This window comes from Apteryx mantelli, chromosome 1, assembly GCF_036417845.1.
Source record: "Apteryx mantelli isolate bAptMan1 chromosome 1, bAptMan1.hap1, whole genome shotgun sequence".
NCBI lineage: Eukaryota > Metazoa > Chordata > Aves > Apterygiformes > Apterygidae > Apteryx > Apteryx mantelli.
This window is the reverse complement of record NC_089978.1, coordinates 67,626,165-67,646,417: the sequence shown is the minus strand read 5'-3', so window position 1 is coordinate 67,646,417 and position 20,253 is coordinate 67,626,165. Positions and strand designations below refer to the sequence as shown.

General features: G+C 46.8%; 1 protein-coding gene across 1 annotated transcript in view; it reads left to right on the top strand.

Annotated features, from left to right (window-relative positions):
- CHST7 (carbohydrate sulfotransferase 7) overlaps positions 1 to 12,397 on the top strand; it is a 132,138-nt gene extending 119,741 nt beyond the window's left edge. The window contains exon 2 of the mRNA XM_067294099.1: positions 12,328 to 12,397. The gene's annotated coding sequence lies outside the window, so the exon portion shown is untranslated. The remainder of the gene's footprint in view (positions 1 to 12,327) is intronic.
- The last annotated feature ends 7,856 nt before the right edge of the window (positions 12,398 to 20,253 follow it).

The window sequence follows — 20,253 nt, the reverse complement described above, 5'->3', positions numbered from 1 at the left end:
TGGGGACTCCCTGCAAGTTCTGAGATGCAGACACGGCAGGAGGTCGAGTTGATTAAGAGTTGTGGAGCCTGTGGAACCTGTGCTCAATGTGGTTAAAACTGCCTCCTTCCCCCCAAATGGCAAAACCCCGAAATCCCTGGGAGCTGCTTGGGGTGGGAAGTGAGGCTGTCTAACAGGACCCACAGAGGTTGCTATGCACATCTCGGGCACACTAATTGCAGTCGTCTCCACACGCCAGAGACAAAAGTCATCTTCAGAAAGCCGCTCCTGGCTTGTTTCAGAACACTTCCGGTGCCCTCATACGTTAACATTTGGTTGCTGACATGCTGTGCAGTAGTGGGCCCCCAGGGAAGAGCCTGCAGACACACAGGGATTTTGAGTTCCTACACCAGATGACAATGGACAGCAAGTACCTGGCATGCCCGCTGCTTGAATTGCCTCTCCTTCTTCATCAGGGACTGGCAGGCTGTGACTGCCTCCTGCCGGAAAGGTCTCCTTCTCCAGGGTCTCCTGATGATTCTCTTTGGAAAGAAAGCAAGACAGCTTGATTAGAAGGAACTGTTCCTCATCCACTTCCTCACGGTATCTTCAGGAGGCAATACTTTTCAAAAGGCTTCAGGAAAAACCTCAGAAACAAAACCTGGCATTTCAGGGCGGGCACCTGGTCACTAGCCCAAACAATGTGTCCTTTGTAGAGAAAAATCGAAGCGCACAAAATCTTCCAGATAACCAATACAGGCAGCAACACTGGCTGTTTGGGTGGGGAGACGAGACAATTGCATGTGATCCTCTCGTTCCCATTCCACTTGGTGCCTTTTTGAGAATTGGCAAGAGAGATTTGGCACGATGAGCCTTGTTTCTCAGAAGGCCTTTTTCCCAGCTGAACTGGCTACAGCTTTTTCCTGCTCTCTTTGAAGGAAAGCATTCAATAAGGCTCATCATGCCAAATCCACCACACAGCACGCACAGCAGTCACATAGAGTGCACTGAGCCCCAAGCTCTTGCCGCTCTATATCCAGGGCGCTTTCACAAACATGGTGAAGAACATGCTCGTAGAAGAGACCCTGAACAAGCTCTGCGGCTTGCCAACACCTGCAAGGTGTGAAATGGTGCGTCACTGCGGCAAGGCTCTGGTCAATCCCTTTCTCCTGCGTAAGCTGCAGCTTATGCATTCCTGTTTCTAAAACCTCGGGTTTACAATGATTGCGCTTAACACACAGTGAAATCTACCCACCAGCTGCTCTCTCCAAGTCCTTCAAGATTTCCTGTAGGACTTCAGAAGATTTCTGAGAAGACTTTCCTGTTTGGGCCTTGTACTTTCTTCGCCAAGGACCTAAACAGAAAGGATTAAGCTGAATTTCACATGAACGAGACATGCACAAGGAAATGATGCTTCTTTCAAGTAAACCAAAACAGTAGGAGAATAGTCACGACCCACCTGTACGATTCCCCAGAGTCTCTAAACCTGCATCCAGCCGAGAAGCTGCATAGACGTCCTCTACGGCCACATCTGTAACCAAAGAGACGAGCAGAGCTCTTTCCGTATGCTGCTTCAGATTTGAATGGGAGTCAATGAGCATGGAACGTATCATTAGACCAAGGCACTTGTCCCGCCCTTCCACTCCTGAGTCTTCTGCAAACACTTATCGGGTACCTGCAAAGGCACCATGTGGCTACAAATCTAAGCATGCTGGGAAAGGATGCCCTGGAGTTCACACAAGCTGCAACCTCAACCCCAACAAGCCTGCTGCCTTTGCTGTAGGTGCCGCAAGAAGCACAAGGCTGGAGGAGCCAGGCAAAACACCCACCGTACATCTCTGAAGCCCTCCCAAAGCCCACTCTGCTCCCCTGCAGGCATGAGCCTCGGCCAAGGACTTGAGCTACACGTCCCATGAATAAAACTCTCAAACAAAATGCTCATTCCAGGAAGTGAATAAATCTCCACCACTTACTCCTCGCATGCCCCTGAGGCTCAGAGATGGGATCCAGCTGAGCAGCTGGAAGGCCACTGCCTGCAGGAACGCCTGTAAGCAAACACAGACAAGACAAGTTTTCATCACATGGTGCCACATACTTCCGCAGAAGTGACTTGCCGTGAATGGAAGGGGAATGGGGGACATGCACGTAGGTCGAGAGTCTCCCAGCTGCAGGAGGGCCAGGGGGACTTGTTGGCTGGGACCTGGCACCTCTCCAAATCCTCCTTCAAGGCACTACCCAACAGCCCCCAAGCACCCCCAGGACAAACACCCGGCCCCTCAGTGCTTCCTTCTGGGGAGGTCTCTAACATACACCAAGGAAACCAGAACTTTACCAACAGGCAACCTGTAGAACCAGAGGACAACAAAGATCATTTACATTGCTCACGCACAGGAGCCCGCTGGCCAGTGGAAGACTGAACCAGCGCTACCCCCAGTTGTTCTGCTGCCCTTTGGTCAGGGGATGTGTGCTGCAGACTTTGGCTTCCTCAGGAGGGCGCTACAGAGCGAGAAAAGAAAGGCCTATTTGTTCAACTGACTATCTGCTGACTACTCACCTCCAGGTTCAAATCCAGGGTCCAGAGGAGAAGACAAATGTCCATCGCCTATGCCCACATCTGTAACCAAACACACATAGGAACAACTCCTATTACACAGATTTCCATATGCTTCTTCAGATTTGAATGGTAGTGAATGACGGTGGGGAACACAGAATCACAACTAGGCACTTGTCTTGCCCTTCCACTCACGAGCATCTTGCAAACGCTCACCGCGTGCATGCACAGGCTCCGTATGGGTACCAATATTAAGCAGGCACAGAGCTGCCGCGGGAAAGCACACCCTGCAGTTCACACAAGCTGTAAACTCAACCCCAAGAAGCCCGCTGGCTTTGCAGCAGGCTTTGGAAGCAGCACAAAGACTCTGCAAGGCAAAGCACTGCGCGGCACATCTCTGAAGGCCTCCCAAGTCCCACTCTGCTCTTCCGTCTGTGCGAGCAGCAGCCAAGCACTTATTCAGTTACACTCCACACCAAGAAAAGTTGGAAATGTAAAAGCTTCTTCTATGAAGTGAATACATCTCAACTACTTACCCCGCGGATCCTCCCGAGGCTTGGGAAGAGGGTACAGCCGAAAAGCTGCATAACCACTACCTACAGGCAGAGCAGAAAGCCAACACGTAGGTGGCCAGTTTTCCTTACAAGCTGCTACCAGCTTCTTCACAAAGCAGGTGTAATGAATGGAAGGGGGGGGGGGTGTCACGTCATGACATGGGACATATATGCAGGTCGAGAGTCTCAAAGCTGTGGAGGGGCAGAGATGACCTTTGGCCTGGCACCTGGCAGCTCTCAAAGTAAAGAAATGCTCACAACTTACCCCCGCAGCGCCCCCGCGGCTCTGAAGCCCTTGGACGACCTGAAGAGCAAGTATGAAGTACAATTTCATGTGAACAGAATAGTACAAAGTAAGTTCTTCTTCTTTCAGGGAAATAAAAACGGACTACGTACCCCTGGGAAGACCCCGAGGCTCAGCAACAGGATGCAGCTGAGAGGCTGGATAAGCGTCCACTACAGCCGCATCTGTAACCAAGCCGAGACGGGAACAGTTCTCATTAAGTATTTCCATAGACGACTGCTGATTTGAAGGGTGGTGGATGACGGGGAACATATAGTTACACCATACTTCTGCTCCCGTGCACCTTGCAAACACCTAGCGGGTGTCTGCACTGGCACCGTATGGGCATAAATGTAAGCAGGCACAGAGCTGCTGGGGGAAGGGACGCCCTGGAGTTCACACAAGCTGTAAACTCAACCCCATCATGCCCCCGGGCTTTGCAGCAGCCACTGGCTCAGGGGCACTCGCCAACGGCGCTTTGCGAGCCAAAGCAGCCAGCGCAGATCTCGGAAGCCTTCCCCAGGTCACACAGGCAGGTCGAGAGCCTCACAACTGCAGAGGGGCCGGGGGCACCTGTTGGCTGCCACCTGGCAGCTCTCCAAATCCTCTGTCCAGGCGCTATGCGACAGCCCCCAAGCGCCCCCGGGACAAACACACGGGGCCCCTCGGTGCCTTCTTCCGGGGAGCTCTCAAATGCCCACCAAGGAAGCCAGGACTCTACAAACGGGGAAGCCTCAGCACCGCAGCACAGGAAGGCTCATTTACACTGCGTGGGCACAAGAGCCCGCCGGCCCGCTAGAGGCCAAAGCAGCGCGAGGACATCCGTGCTTCCAGCCTTTCCAGGGAAGATCCCCTGACGACTCGCCTCCAGCCCGTCCATGAGGCTCACCGCTGGCATCCGGCCAAGCACCGCCATCGCCATCGCCCCCAGGCACCGCTGAAACCGCGCGCGGGGACAGCAGCTCCCGCCACACAGCGCCAGGCGCTGCCCCACGCACAGCGCCCCCAGCGCCCCCAGCCTCCCCGCGGCCCCACGAGCCTCGCGGAGCCGCTCCCGGCCCCCGACGCCGCCGCCGCGGCCCCGCAGCCCGGCAGCCGCCTCCCGCCGCCCCGGCCGCTCGCCAGCCGGCCCCGCGGCCCCCAGGCTGCCGCGCCGCGCCGTGCGGGGGCGGCGGTGCCTCCGTCGCCGCCCGCCCTACCTGGGCCCGGCGCTGCCCGCGGAGCAGCCCGGCTGTCCCGGGCACGCAGGGCCGCCAGGAGGCCGAGGAGCAGCAGCAGGCGGCGGCCGGGGGCGGACGCCCCCCGCGCTCGCACCATGCTGCCCGTCACCAGCAGCCGCCCCCCGCCGGCGCCCTCGAGCAACGCGCGCGCGGAGCGGCGTCTGCCGGGCGCGGCGCGGCGCAGCGCAGCACAACGCAGCGCAGTACAACACGGCGCACCGCAGTGCACCGCACCGCAACGCAGCGCAGCACGGCACAACACACCGCAACGCAACGCAGCGCAACACAGCGCAACACAACGCAGCGCAGCGCAGCGCAACGCGGGGCCCCTCTGAGAGCTCACGGGCGCCCTCCGCGCTCCTCCGCGGGGGCGCCAGGAGCCGCGCACCCCCGCCGCGGCCCGCGCTCCCTCCGCGCGCCGGCGCCGCCCTGTGCGGGCAGCCCGGGCCTGCTGGCGGCCGTGGTTGCTGCTGCTGCTGCCGCCCTCGAGGAGCCCCTCGGCGGCAGCCCGGCTCTCTGCCCGCACGCTCGGGCCCCTGCGCTCGCCTCGCTGCTCTGCAGCTCCGCGCCAGCGCTGCCGGCCCCGGCGCGGGGCCGCCAGCACCTGCTGCAGCCTCGCTCTCTGCTCTCCTGCCCGCCCCCCCTGCAGCCGCTTGGCTCCAGCCCCAGCTCTGCGCTTCTGCAGCTGGCCCGGGGGCAGCTGGTGAGAGGCGTGGGGGCTCCGGCGCCAAGCCTGTGCCCCAGCTCCCATCACCCGTCAAGCTGCGTTTCGTTCTTCTGCTTTCTTGCTGGCACCACTCCCTCTGTACATTTGGCCTTAGCACGAACATTTCTAGCCTCGCTGAGCCTTGTGCACCGCCTGAAGCAATCAGAGCTCTCCTGGTCTTGTACATTTCCCTTAGTGCTCCTGGTGGCTTTGGTGCTCTCTCCCAGCAAGGAGGAGGTCCCGACGCTCTCACGTATCACAGAGTCACAGAATCACAGAATGGTTGAGGTTGGAAGAGACCTCAGGAGATCATCTAGTCCAACCCCCCTGCTCAAGCAGGGTCACCTAGAGCACATTGTACAGGATGGCGTCCAGGCGGGTTTTGAATATCTCCAGAGAAGGAGACTCCACAAGCTCTCTGGGCAACCTGTTCCAGTGCTCTGTCACCCCCACAGTGAAGAAGCTTTTTCTCATGTTCAAATGGAACTTCCTGTGTTTCAGTTTGTGCCCGCTGCCTCGCGTCCTGTCGCTGGGCACCGCTGAAAAGAGTCTGGCTCCATCCTCTCAGTCTTCTCTTCTCCAGGCTACACAGGCCAAGCTCTCTCAGCCTTTCCTCCTAAGAGAGATTCTCCAGTCCCCTAATCATCTTTGTAGCCCTTCGCTGGACTTGCTGCAGTAGCGCCACATCCCTCTTGTACTGGGGAGCCCAGAACTGGACGCAGTACTCCAGATGTGGCCTCACCAGGGCTGAGGAGAAGGGGAGGATCACCTCCCTCGACCTGCTGGCAATGCTCTGCCTAATGCACCCCAGGATACCATTGGCCTTCTTGGCCACAAGGGCACATTGCTGCCTCATGCTTAACTTGGTGCCCACCAGCACTCCCAAGAAAGTTAAGGAAACCAAGGTGATGGCTAGTCTGTCACAAAAAGAGAGAAAGGTACAGAAAAACAGAGCAGAGATGTTGACAGATAGCAGATGGTGACCAGAGAGATGCTCAGAAAAGAGTAGAGAAAGAAAAGCATATAAAGAAAAATCTGAAGACCGTAGAAGGTGAAATTTCTATCATTGCACAGTCAATTTATTTTATCTTTTTGCGGAACAAATTCTGTGAAATGTTTTCCTCCAGACATCATCAGAACTGCAATTAAGTTAGCTATACAATACAGTATTGAAAATGCAATTGGAGTGATGGTTACTCTCAGTCTGAATATTAAAAGATATGATAAGAAAAACTGTCACAGTGTGATTACCGTGTGTATGAAATCTTACAACACCATGGAGAAGGAAAGCCAATTATTTGCATTTGAGATTTATGCCACAAGTACAGATGGGTTAAGCATCTAGGATCCCTCTCACTTCTAAAATGGGATCATTCCCATAACTAGCCAAGGCCACTTCATTTCCCTTTAAAAGTTTTCCAAATATTGCCAAGAGAGGGGCAAAGAACACAGTCTGCTGCTTTGCTTGCTAACAAGGTACTACATTTTTAAAAGAGGATGTTTGTACTGAGTTTTGCCTCTTGTTTCTAATGAACGGTACAGAAGTATGCAAAGAATTTGAGTGAAATTACAGACAGACTTAGAAAAGCAATTAATAATGCAAATGGGAACTTCCTTTTAAAAACTCAATGTGTAGAAAATAGGAATTAGAGCATATTATAACAGGGGAAAAATGAAGAAAGTAAAATTGTTAGGAAAACAAGCACTTTAGCCATCCAATGTAAAAGAGTGGAACTGTACATTTTAATGGAGAATGGAAAGGGCAAAGGGAATGTAAAATGGGGGGTGAAAATGGGTTTTGATAAATGAGAAAGGCAGGAGAATTCCCACTCATTGTGACTTTACTAACTGAAGTAAATTTTAAGACAACAGCAGAATATATACTTTTTGACAGCTGTGATCAAGGTTATTAAAACATCTGTAATGGAACTGAAATATTTTGTTTTTTATCCTGTAAAAGAGATTGATGCAGTATAGATTTATACTCAGTGTGTACATATATATGAATTTATATATAATATACACATGTAATTAATAAAAGTATCTTTTGATTTACTACAGAAAAAAACATGATATAAATTGCTCAACTACAGCAGAATGGATAAGCCAACACTATTTTTCTCCAAAACTCCAGATAAGGCATTTGACTCTAAAGAAAATGGGTTTCCTAAGCTTTAATAACAAATAAAGCATTGCACTACATCAAGAGCCCTGTTTGCAAGTTAACTACAACACAGCTTGGGAACAGCATCCACAGTGTTTCCCAAAACAACAGAAGAGGAAATGGATAGTGACTGTACTACCTAAACCTCTAATCATTCTTTGTTTTAAAAAAACAGACTGAGAGATAAAGAAGACAGATGCATTCTAAAAATAAGTCATGTCATAACTGTCCTTTCACCTTTATCTTTCCCTTCCCACCAGAGTCATCTCTCCCTTCCAAAGGTTTAGGGGGAGAGCTGGGGTTCTTAGTACATTTAGGAAGGCTGGAGAAGCCTTGAAGGAATTTTTCAAATAAGTTATAAACCCAGTTTTTGACAGATGATGTTGGTCAAGAGTTGCAAGAAAGGCAAATCCTTTAAAAAGTCATAAATAAATAAATAATCATAATCATAGCATTGCACAGACATCGCCTCAGGATTTCTCAGAAGACCCTTCTGATACCATACAGATACTTAAGAGCACTGTACTTGTATTTCAGACTGCCCTTGTATTTCAGCATTATATGATACAGACTTTACAAGCAATATACTCCAAGTTTTTCATATTTTCATAAATCAGGTTACCTCATTGCTTACAGGAGCATTTGATTAAATCTACTCTATAGACCTCAGCGCACAAAAGAATTAGGCATACATTTTCAAAAAGTATCCTGGGGGCATCAAAGAAGAAAAAAAGCTTTGGCATTGTGAAGAGACACCCTTACTAGTAAGATGTCCCGTCTTTTAAGACAAAAACAGCAAAACAGCTGCAAGAGGTGAAGCAGCAGAGGAACAATATCTGTCAGATTCAGACTTAATCTTGGAATTAGAACATGTACAGAGATTCTAATATTTTCATGGGTAAAAAATTTTGGAAGTTAAACTAAATCAAAGCTCCTGAAGAGCAAGAAAGCAAAACAGACAATAGGAATAGAATAGCAAATAATTACAAAATAGGAAATAATTACAAAAAGATTAATTGGATAGAAGCCAGGAAGTATAAGAAAAGAATAAATGTTATGGATATTTCCTTAATTGCAAGTGTTAAAGAAAAACAAACTGTAGGTGACTCAGAAGAAATAGTTGCTTAGAAAAAGTCTGCAGGAGCTTGTGACTTAAACAGTAGGGTTTCTTAATGGACAATTATATAATTGTAGGTTTATTTTAAAGCTTGACCTTTCTCAGTTATAAATAAAGAATTCCTCAAAAGCCCTATTTAAGAGTTAGTAGGTACCAAAAAAAAAGTTCACATTTTTAAGTTAGCCTTGGCAAGTTGATTTGGATGCTCATAACTATTTGTAGCAGACACCTGGGTATGTAAGGACTTCAGAGCTCCACCAGCCTTCTAGACTGTTTCAGCACACAGCACCATAGAAATCTCACTGACCCCTCCCTTGAGAGTTACAGCTGTTCTGCAAGTGCAGTATAACACACCTCACAAACATTGTCTCCACGTGTGTCTCGTTAGACTTCTCTCTCAAAGAGCTCATAAAACCCCTGCTTGTCTCTGACCCACTGACCTGCACTTTGGTAAATGAGCAAAGAGCACAAATAATCTGCTGCTCAAACCTCCAAGGCTGAAGTTCCTAAAACAGCCTTTAGAGGACAGCGGAGAATTGCAAATGACATCTTTTCCAGCTCTGGCCTCATAGTCCTGGATCCTTGGATTTTTTATATGGATTATGAGTTCTGATTTCAAATACAGAATAGGTGCAACTGTATTAATGTGTGCAGTTTGTGTATTCTGATTTCTAAGACAAGGATTGGGCTCATAATAGCCATGTTTAGTTAGACATCAAAATACTGTTTGAAAGTCTCTGTTTTATATGTTAGTTATAAAATAGCTTGTATTTTTAATGATATGGTCATCTTTCCTGTCATGAATATTTCCACTTCCACTGCAATATCCATTTCTCCATTGCCTTTAGATTTGCTAGGTTCTAGCCATCCTAAATGAAGTACCGCATTGCTAAAAAGAGTTCGGTTATTTCTATTCAAGTCTAATGGAAAATAGAATAGTGTGCCCAGATCAAAAAATTGTGGTGGATGTTGTCAGAGGCTTTAGTGAACCTTGGCTTTGATATAAGGACTTCAAGTCTGGGAGCAATTTGCCCTCTGGCTCCAAATATGGCATTTTTCCTGCCTGTGAAAAATTGTGCTAAATTCTTTAAGAATTGAGAGCCCAGAATAAATTGTCATTTGCGTGTTCAGAAGAACTGCTAGAGGTTGGCGATTTAGCTTCTGTCTGCCTGGACTATGTTCTGGCTCAGCCCCACCATGAATTTCCCAGGCAGGACCTCCCTGGCCAGCCTCTGTCATGTCTGAAGGTCACTGGGTGCTCTCCCTACGCATACGTCCACACTAGCATTTCAGCGGAGATCAGGAGTGAGCTCTTGCAGTGAGTCTTCCCACGCTCCCTACCTCCTGAGCTGCGCTCCATCCTGGGGAGAGCTCCCGCAGCCCCTTGGCTGGAGCTGAAGGGCAAGAGGGGCTGCAGGCCTGTGCCTCCTGGGTCCTGACTGCTGCCAGCTGCTCAGTCCCAGAGACCAGAGGAGAGCTAGCCCCAAATAACCCCCCCTCAAAAGGCTGACAGGCTGGTCACCACGTTCGCAGCACCCACTGCCCCTGTGCTGCTCCGCGGGGCTACTTGCTGCTGTAGGTGCGGCCTACCGCAAATGCAGGCCTACACACTGCAGGTGTGGCCTACCGCAGAGCGGTGCTTTGGAGGCAAGCAGTGGTTTCCAGCTGCTTTCGCCTGCCTTGTTCCTGCAACCTGGGAACACGTTGAGGTGCCCTGCTTGCATGGCTTGGGTCCTGAGTGGTCTCCAAAGTCTTGTGGGGTGGCCTGAGAGGTTCGGGGCAGTGGTGCAGGGGCAGTTGTCCTGCAGCCCCCGTCCCGGGAGCCCTAGGCCAGGCTGGGGAGTCCCAGCAGGGCGAGGGGGCCGCTCTGCTTAAAAGGCTGAGCTGGGCGTGCTGGAGACGCTGAACTGTGTATGTTAGTAGTTTAAAGCCATAATGAAGCTTCTGAGTTTTTGCAAAAAGTGTAAATCACTCGTAATTCAGTTGCTAACAATTAAGTATAAATGCTTGTGCATGTCCTTTTCTGGATTCTCTGTCTCCTTGTCAGGCTTGTATACCACCTCCATGTGCACCATGTGCACTGGCATGTTCTTAGATGTCTCTTGGGTTTTTCTTTCTCATTCAGGGAATCATCCAGCAGTTCTTGGTCTTGCTTATAACCAGTTCTGATAAAAGCCTTCGATTTCTCAGCTTTAGAATGGACTTAATGAATATTATAAAGGAAGATATCCAAGACTTCATATTTCTTTGGGCACTAGAGGCAGACAAAGTTCACTATGTGAAACAGTTTCTAACAGCTGCACCTCGGTATCTGAAGGATGTTGAACTTGTTGGCCTAGGCAATCCGTGTTGACATAATTAAACCAAATGGCATGTGATAGGTGTCTACCGTGTCTGCAGGCAACATGTTTTCAGGCATGTGATTATGTGACAGTATATATCAGAGAGCAAATTCTACACTGATGTCTGTAAAATTACCCGACTAAATGGACTGATTGAAGCTCTTCTAATATGCTTGTTAAATCATTCTTATTGAATGCCATATTAAATTTGGAGCTTTGTAAGCTCTCTCCACTGTGACTTATATCTGTGCCCAGGAAATCACACGTTCTATTGTTTAAGAAAGCATCATTTCCTTTTTTAACAAGAAATAAGAAGGCTATTTTTTCTATATATACTTGTTCTATTTGATAATCATTTTTGTTAAAATGAGCAGATTTGGATTCAGACCTAATGTCCTTGTTAAGAGGCTATAGAAAGCATTTTATTATGCTGATTTTAAATGTTGTGATGTGTTTGACTGTGTGTGACACAAACTTACATACATAGAGTATTTTCTTTGTTTTCAAGGTCAACATCTCAAATAAAAATGATTTAACAGTCAGGCAAATTCTACAGCTACAGTACAGGGGCAAACTGTAGAAGCAGACCAGGAGTGACTTTGTTGCATATGAGACATTCTAAGAAGGGAAGTTAAAGCCTCAGCACTGTGAAAGGAAAGTTTCAGTATGGATAGAAGTGAATGAAATATTTTGTGTTCAAAATCTGATATGTTAGAAATAAACTGACTTTGGTAATCAAGACTACCTTATTTCTCTTCCCTTGCCTATTTTTCATTGTAAATATTTATATATTGGTGTCTGTCCCCAGATATTGGGGAGGGAATCCTTTTGTTTGTTTGTTTTGTTTGCAAGGATATCATTATAGCAGTTTACTGAAGTATCCGCATATTATGCTATGCAAGTAGAAGCTTCAAAAAAATAAAAACACAGTTATCTTTCAAACACTTCTTTTGCTTTTTGCAGTTGAAAGATGATAATTTTTGAACAGGGTAAGAAGAGAGAAGCTTCCAGTTAGGCACATAACTGGTTTATAGATCTCTGTAGCAAACAAACCCATTACAAGGTTTTTGTATGAGTATTAACTATAATTAGGGTTGTGTTCGTTAATTAACAATTGCCCTCAGGTAAACCAACCCCATGGGCTTTTTTGCCCTTTGCCCTTACTCTGCTCAAACCCCTGGGAAGTGGATGCCCTTGCCAGACAATTCAGGGGAGGCTGCTGTGAGGGACATGAACTCTCATGGGGACAATGCATCAAACCCGCAGCCGTAAACTAACAGGCTTATCATCTGGGCACCAGATTTGGGTGCTGGTGGAAGCAATGCTGCCTGGAAAGTTATCTGGCAGGCCCTGGAGTTCTCACTTTGGTTGAAGAAAACATGCAAGGATTTGAACCCTGTGCCCCTTACAGGACTACCAGGACAGCTTCATGGAAGCACATGCAGGCACCATTTCAGCCAGGAGAAAATCTGGTCCCAGAGGCAAAAGATGTTTTGTGAGCCAAGGAAGAGCTGAAGGCTTCAGAGCTTGGCATCCTAATGTCACAAGAGTCACTTGACAGGTAGGAAAACTCTTACCTGTGTGCGTGTGTGCATGTGTGTGTGTGTGTGTTAGTGTGGTGGTAGTGTTTAGTTATTTAAAAGTTTGAAAGAACCACAAAGCTTATGTGACTGTATTTTTACTAAACCCCTCTCCCAAAATTGTGTTTAAAAAAATGCCTCTGGGTGGATAGTCTTTTGGCTCATTGCCTGAGGGATCTATTATGTGATCCCACGTGTCCTTAGAGAATCCACATGCCAGAGAACACAAATGTCAGCCCTGGGGCACAAGTTCCAGCTGAAGGTTTTGTTACCTTTGGTGCCAAAACAAATCCAGCAGTCGCCAGAAAACCCAGCTTCTGGGCTGTTCTCTTGGCGGTGCCTCTGAGCACAGCAGGCCAAAGGGCTGCTCTCTTACAGCAGCTAACAAGGCCTCGAGGTGTTGGCTGTATCAGCCTGTGATTGTGCTCCACGTCAACTTTGAATGCATAGTTATTTTGGCAGCTTGGAGATCACGGCCACCTTTCCCAGAAGATGCAGGAGCATGCTGCCACTTTTCCATTTGCGCAGAGCAGTGAGCTCTGGCCGCATGGGCCTGTCTGCCTGGAGGTCCATGGGAGTCCTTAAAGTGTGAGCCTGCTGCAGGTGGGATTAAGCGAGGCATCAGTGAAGAAAGATGTCCAGAGAAAACAGACTGGGGAGGCTGCAGCCTGCACTTAGGCTCGAGAAGGACACTGCTCCCACCTTCCGTTTTAAAGGTTTTTCACCTCTTGTACCAGCATCGAGGACTTCAAAACTTGACCTAAGTGCAACTAAGGTCAGATGTCTAAAGCTACAGACAGCATGCTGAGATCTGTTGGAGTCCCAGGAGGAATTACACTAAGCATTTAAGGGGCTGTGAAGGGTTGCTGAGGCCCTTCCTCTAGGACATGCTCTGTGTTAGGTTTGGGTTATCCCCTTACTTGTGCTGACACCTACCTTGTCTTCTAGCTTAAATAATGCAAGATGCCTCTGCAAGACCCCAGAAGCGAGGGAATCCCGCGTGCTACTTGCTGTTTCTCTGGGGAGCACAGGGCTGGGCGTGAGGCTTGCTTTTGCTCCTTGGTTTATGGCGGGGCAATAGTGCAGCTTTGAAGCCTGAAAAGCATGGGCTTTGGGATGTGCAAGGCATTGCAAGTTGCCCTTCCTCTGGCCACACTCTCTCGGCTGCCTCGAGGTAGGAGTTTCTGTGTTAAAGCCTCTGCTTTAGAACTGGCGGCATCTGGGATGTTTCTCAAGCAGCCGCTGTGGCGGTGGGATTTTGCCCTGCCTCTCCAGGAGCCTGTGGCAGAATTAGGCTTTGGCTTATGTGTTTCTGGAGGCCTACTACAGCGTCCTAACCCTGAGCTCCTTCCTGCCGTTGCCTCTGGTTGTGCTGAGGAGCCGCTGCAACCATCTCTGCCTGTCAGCTCACACACAGCGGGGGAATGATTCCCTTTGTTTGGGAGGGTTGTGCTTTGAGAGCCAGTGCCTGAACATCTTCCTGTGGGAAGTGCTGCTCTCGGGAGCGGTCTTCCTAGTCCTTACCGGGCTGAGCCTTGTGACAGGAGACTGCCGCTTGCATCCCTCTCCCTTAGTGCAGCGTGCAGAGCGAATCCTGCAGGACTTCCCTGCACACGCAGGGAAGATGGAGGAGCTGGTTCTTCCTATCCCAGAGGCAAAGGGTTGCTGGACCACCTGAGAAACATGCTCAGATCTCACCGCTTGCCTTTCCCGTCCTATGCCCTTTCCTCACCAGGTTTCCCATGGCTGTGTGAGCTTCCCCAGGGACACTGCAGCTGGTGGGGCTGCACCTTCCTGTCGTGGCCTTCCTATTGGATCCTACGAGGGCCTTTATTGCTTTCCCTCTCCTGCAAGCTGGTAACAGGGGTGACAAGCATTTTCAGAGGTGGCAGCTGTTTCTATTTCCAGTGGACTAGTTCCTCTGGAAAGGAAACAGTCAACCTAGGCTCATTTTAAAGAGAGCGCACAGGATCCTGGGTTTTCCTCAGAATACCGCTGCACCTGCTTTTCTCTTACCATTTCTGCCTTATCTCTAGTATTCATATCTTGACTCTTCTGGAACAGAGCAATGCCATTTATTTAGATCTTCTTAATTTGTTTATATTTCATTCCATTTGCAATGCCAGTATTGTTATTAATATCACAGTCCTTTTTGCTCTCTTTCCCACCTAGCCCCCTCTGACTTTTCTCTACTTGAAGAGTTTCAGGTTCTGGGCGTGGAAGATCCTTGCTCTAACTCCCACCAGCCTCTGGTGTCAAGTTAGTACTCCTCTAATTGGATTTGAGGGGAAGAAAAAGAGAAGACTTGACCTCAGCTCCCATTAGCTCAATTCATAAAAGTCAAGCAGAACTGAACTATTTAATTCCCTTTTTAAAGAACTGTGTTTTAAAAATGCAAATCCCATCTGTTCCTGTGATAATTTACAGAAAGACTGACTTCTGCAGAATTTTCTCCATGAGCTCTGATAAAAAAAGTATTCCCATTTGGGGCAGAACCTGCTCAAGTCCTACTAAATTCCAGTGACATGTTTCCAATGAGGCCTGGGCTAAAGTCTTGTCCCCACCAGAAGTAGCATCACAGCAGGGTGTACGCATTTAAATTCTGCTGTGTGAGGAAACCTGTGTCTGCTGACATGTTCACTTCAGTGCTGGTGCAGTCCCACCACAAAACTCACTGCTAACCATATTCTGGCAATACATGTCTCCTGGTAAAGAGAAAAGATTCTCAACGCTTGTGGAGAGGGGATGTTCAGTGTGATAATGTAGTCACATCATGAAGACTACTCTGGAAGTAGAGTTGAGAAGGAAGGTTGAAAGCAATTAAAAAAAAAAAAAGCTTTTGGGTGGGTGGGGGGTGCTGAAATCCAGAAGATGAAGAGCTTTATTTTTTTTATTTTTTAGTCCTGAATAATGCCTATTTAAGGCTAGGCTTTTGAAAAGCAATTAATTTTGGCCTTGATTTGTGTCAATATTGCCATATTCTTTTCTAAGTCTAATATTGTATTTTATTATGCATTTAAGAAATGTTCTCTGTTAACTGCAAAGAAATATGTAATGACTACATAACTTTGCACACGCAGTTAAAAATTAAGGCATTTCCCCAGAGCACGCTAAGATATTTCTTTAGACACAGCCAGTTCTACATTTGTTTCTGATGTGAATTTCTGTCTTTTTTCAGTATTGGACTGTCGTCTTTCACAACACCTCCTTCACCTCTCTGCCCCCATTTATGTTCTCATTCAGTCTTACTGAATTGGGCCTAGTTGAAAAACATGTTTCTGTCCTGGTTTAAGCAATTGACAAATTAAGTTGCCTGTGGAAATCTAAGTGCAGAAGCTCACCTCTGACAAACATCCTGAATGATAACTTGCTCAGTATTTGGTATGGATGGCTTTCTGTGTATCTCCATAACGGCAATGGTATTGTAACAGCAACTCTATCCAGTTGTAAAAATACAATATTCGTTACAAGTATATTTAAATAATTTCATGGTTTCTGTATGTGCTTCTGTAACTGTTGCAGGAGTCTCTCAGGGGATAGGTTGAAGCCCTGAATATTTATTCTGTGCCAACTGCTCTGGAAGATCTGATGCTTGCAACAAGCTCTTTGCTGACAGACTCACACACCCAGACAGAAATCACTGCAACAGCCAAGGACTCACTACTTTTTAGCCCAACATGATTTTTTGGAGACAAAAAGGTAGACAACATTTTTTGGTTCATTTGTCACTGCTACATAAGATGCTCTTGGTGCATAATTAATCCTAATATCTGTAAGCATCATACCCTAATAAAAAAAACATTTTTTATTAGTGTGATTGCAAAGGAGAACCTGACCTTCAGGACTTGCAAGACTAAGTCACAATCATACGGTGTAAAACTACAGGTACTAAACTCTCATGGACCGAAATGACTAGTACTAAACTGATCAAAAAAAATTACAGCTTCTGAGAAATGGTTGTGAGGCAGGCACTGTGGTTCTTGTACGTTCTTGAACAGCAGGTGTGATAACAGGTACTTGTGACAGCTGCTCACACTTTGGGGTTTCAGTAGAATTTGGAGGAGTTCTGGTCTTTTCCTCATTCCTTTTTGATGCTGAGTTAGTGGAGGATGTCTCATGAACAGACTGTTCTTCTGGAGGTCCTAAGTCACCATTGCCCTAAGATTCCTCTGCTGGTCAAGTCTATGGTAGCTACTGTTGAGGTTCTCATTTTATATGGCAATCACCTCATTTTTTGGTTTAGATTCCAGAGTTTTCTCTGCCTCCTTCTGCTTTTGGCTCTTCTCTTTTATAGTAGTGTCAGTTAATATTGACACTTTAGCCAGTATTAACCAGTTAATACTGGTTCTCAGCAGAGGCAAAAATGTTTCAGAAAAGAATATTCATTGGTACAGATTCAGAGGCCAATTAAAAATATCTTAAAGCAAAAATCTCAATCTAGTACTGTCAACAGCTAACTTGCATGTCAGAATTTGAAACAGAGTGGTGAATACTGTAACTATGAACTCTTAATTGCTGATAACAGCCATCTAATAAAGAACTCTGTGTGTGTGGCAGGGGGGAAACTGACTTTTCTTCATCAGAAAAGTAACTGTGGAAATCAACACTGTCTCAAGCAATATAAAACCAGAGACAGCTGTGGTGACTATTATACTGTGTTTACATAGATCTTTATGATCTGTAGCCTTTGTATTATTCTTGCCACCCGTACGTAGAGGAAGTTGTACAGTTCCGTATGTTAGAAGGGGCAGATTCTGCATTACTGATAATCCCACTGAGTATATGACATTCCCAGGAGGGCAGGTCTGGGCTCAAAACTGCTTCCCTGAAGGCAGCCTTAACTTCTAGATTGGGAGCCCGTAGGAGGAAAGACCTTAAAAGAGCCTACTGGCTCGTCCAGTCTGTTGCTACTGCCATGTTAAAGGACCTTTCCCAAGGGTGAACTGAGCTCAGCCCTCAGAGCAGTGAGTGTCATTTCTCCCCACCACTCCCATCTGCCACTGAATTACGTTAACGGTTACACATCACAGCTGTCAGAAGAAGGTTTCCATGGGCAGTCTACCCATATGTATTCCTATGCCAGAATCAGCCTAAAGGGTGAGTTTCTCTTCTTCCCTCCTCGCGTTCACACAAGACCGCAGGATGCCGCCCGAGGTCAGGGAGGCAGTCCGGCCAGCCGCTGCTCCATCCCCACCAATGACAACAGCAAGCGCTGTGCAGGGGGAGCACACAAAACTCACCCTCCATTCCCCTTGAGCTTCACCCCCCCCGCCCCCATGCCCCTCGTCGCTGTGTTCGGGATGTCAGAGGGAACAGACCTGCTTAGTCCTTTACGAAAAACTGTTTGTGAATCTGCTCCTCAGGAATTTCTGAGCCCCTTTTCAATCTGCCAAAACTGCCAGCTGCCACAACCTCCTGTGACAACAAATACCCAAAGGTGCCAGTCACTCTGGACAGCAGCACCCTATCCTTTCTGCTTTAAACCAGTCTCCTGCTTGTTTCACTGAATGCCTCTTCCTTCTCATACTACAGGATTTGGGGAATGACAGCTTTGCATTCAGCTCATGATTTTGGAAATCTCAGCCATTGCCTCTGAACCTTCCCCTCTCCAGCCTCAAGAGTCTCACTCTGTTGCTCCTCTCCTTATAAGTCTTCATTTCTGATTACTCTTTTCCCTTAAGACCTTTTTGTGGACATACTTTAAAATAAGGAAATAGATTTATTTTCCTACCTAATTTCGTACACCTTCCATTCCTTCAACACATCACTACCTTCATTTTGCAAACCCAAAGACTACAGTAACAAGTTCCTCCCTCTCTACTGTCATGTTAATTCATTTCTTCTTTTCATGTCTCTTTTTCCTTGCTTTCTTGTTCCTTTCTATGCCATCTGGTATTTGGTATTTGCCAAATATGCCATTTGGTATCGCCTTCTTCCCCTTCTTAAAAGAGAAAGAAGTGAAAGATCTTATAGTACTCCTTTTCTTAGATTGATGTACTCCTTAAAGAAAAATTGTCTTCCATAACAGCTTGCTATATCACAGGACCTAGTGCACTCCGTTTGATGCAGAATGTTCTCTGCTAGATTTGGGATCCACAGAATTAATGCCTATGTATGGAAGTTGATATGCTACCTTTGATCCTCAGAAAAAACTTCTTTGGATCTGTTAGGCTAATTTCAGTGCAGCAGCAATATTACTTTGACATCCAAAAATAAGCCTTTATGTGGGTGTTTCAACATGGATCTCTAGAAAAAATAATAGAAAAAATAAAGGAGTACAGATAAAGATATCTCAGTGCAGTAGAGAGAGACTTCCGGGATGAGCAGTATTTCAGCTGGGTTCCTCCTTTTTCTGTCCAATAAATGCCATCCCTGCTTGTTTCTCCATAGTCCACTGCCTAAAAACTGTAAATTCTAGGTTTCTCACTGAAGATGTGCTGCATGAGGGAATCATTTATCATATGCTTTTACTGCACTATTATTATTATTATTATTATTATTATTATATGTAGTACTGCACTTACATAACTTTCTTTGTTCTGTAGAATTTATTTCCACTAAAATATATTGCTCAGCTAAACCCATTAGTGAGCTTTAATTTGTAAAATGTTTTCTTAGGGTCTGTCTGATGAATTCTGAAACCAAATTTGCACAGCTGGATTTCAAAATTAAATGTAGAAAACAGACCATATATTTTTACAGTGTCTCATTCTGAATTCTCATGTCTCATCTTATTGGAGGTTTTCCTTGCATTCTAAGCAGCTCAACAACAACAAAATCTGCCCTGGTAATCCTGTAGCTGAGGTCTATGCAAACAAGTTGCTATAGCCGTAGAAAAATGTTTGCTCTCTTTCAGCTGAACACAAAAAGTACTTTTTAGCTCAATAAAACCCAGATGTAAGTCATAAATCAAGTGTTCAAAAATGGCATCAGGACAGCTGTAGCTTACTAAATCAATGAATAGAGGGACACAAACGCAAAGTGATACCCCTCTTGTATTAAGTGAGACTCGGTTAACTGCATAACAGTGCATTGCACAGAGATGGACAGGAAGAGCAAACTAGCATTCACTATTTACCTATATTAGAAAGGTCTTAAAGGACAGTTTTATATAAAAACAAATAGAACTGTCTGGTATTACCTTGATGCTCTTTTAACTTGCCTGGTGGGCTTCTCCTGGTTTTGACACGCTTGCAAGCACTATTAAGAATCAGAAAAAGATAAAGCCTCAGCATTGCTCAGGCACACAGGATGCAGAAGAATGGGGGCGTTTCCCTCTAAACCCATACCTGGCCTGTGAATCAGACCTCCTTTCATAGGAGGGATCCCACTCTGTGCTCCTTTTGTGCCTAGGGCCTCTAGGGATTCACTGCAAGTTCTGAGATGCAGGTACAGCAGGAGGTAGATTCAATTGAGAGTCATGTTTCCTAACATGTGCTGAATATGGTTAAAACTGCCTCGGTCCCCAAATGGCAAAGCTCCTAAATTCCTGGGAACTTCATGGTGTGGGAGGACAGGATATCTAACAGCATCCACAAAGGTTTATATCACATCTCTGACACACTAATTGCAATAACCTCCAGAAACCAGTGATGAAAGTCATCTTCAGAAAGCTGCTTCTGGCTTGTTTTAGAACATTTATTATGTCCTAATATTTTAAAGTTTGGTTGCTGACATTGTGTGCAATAGTAGGCAGTGGGACCAGGGGGAGGGGGCTGTAGGTGGCTGGTGATCTGCCCTAGGTACTTCTTAAATCC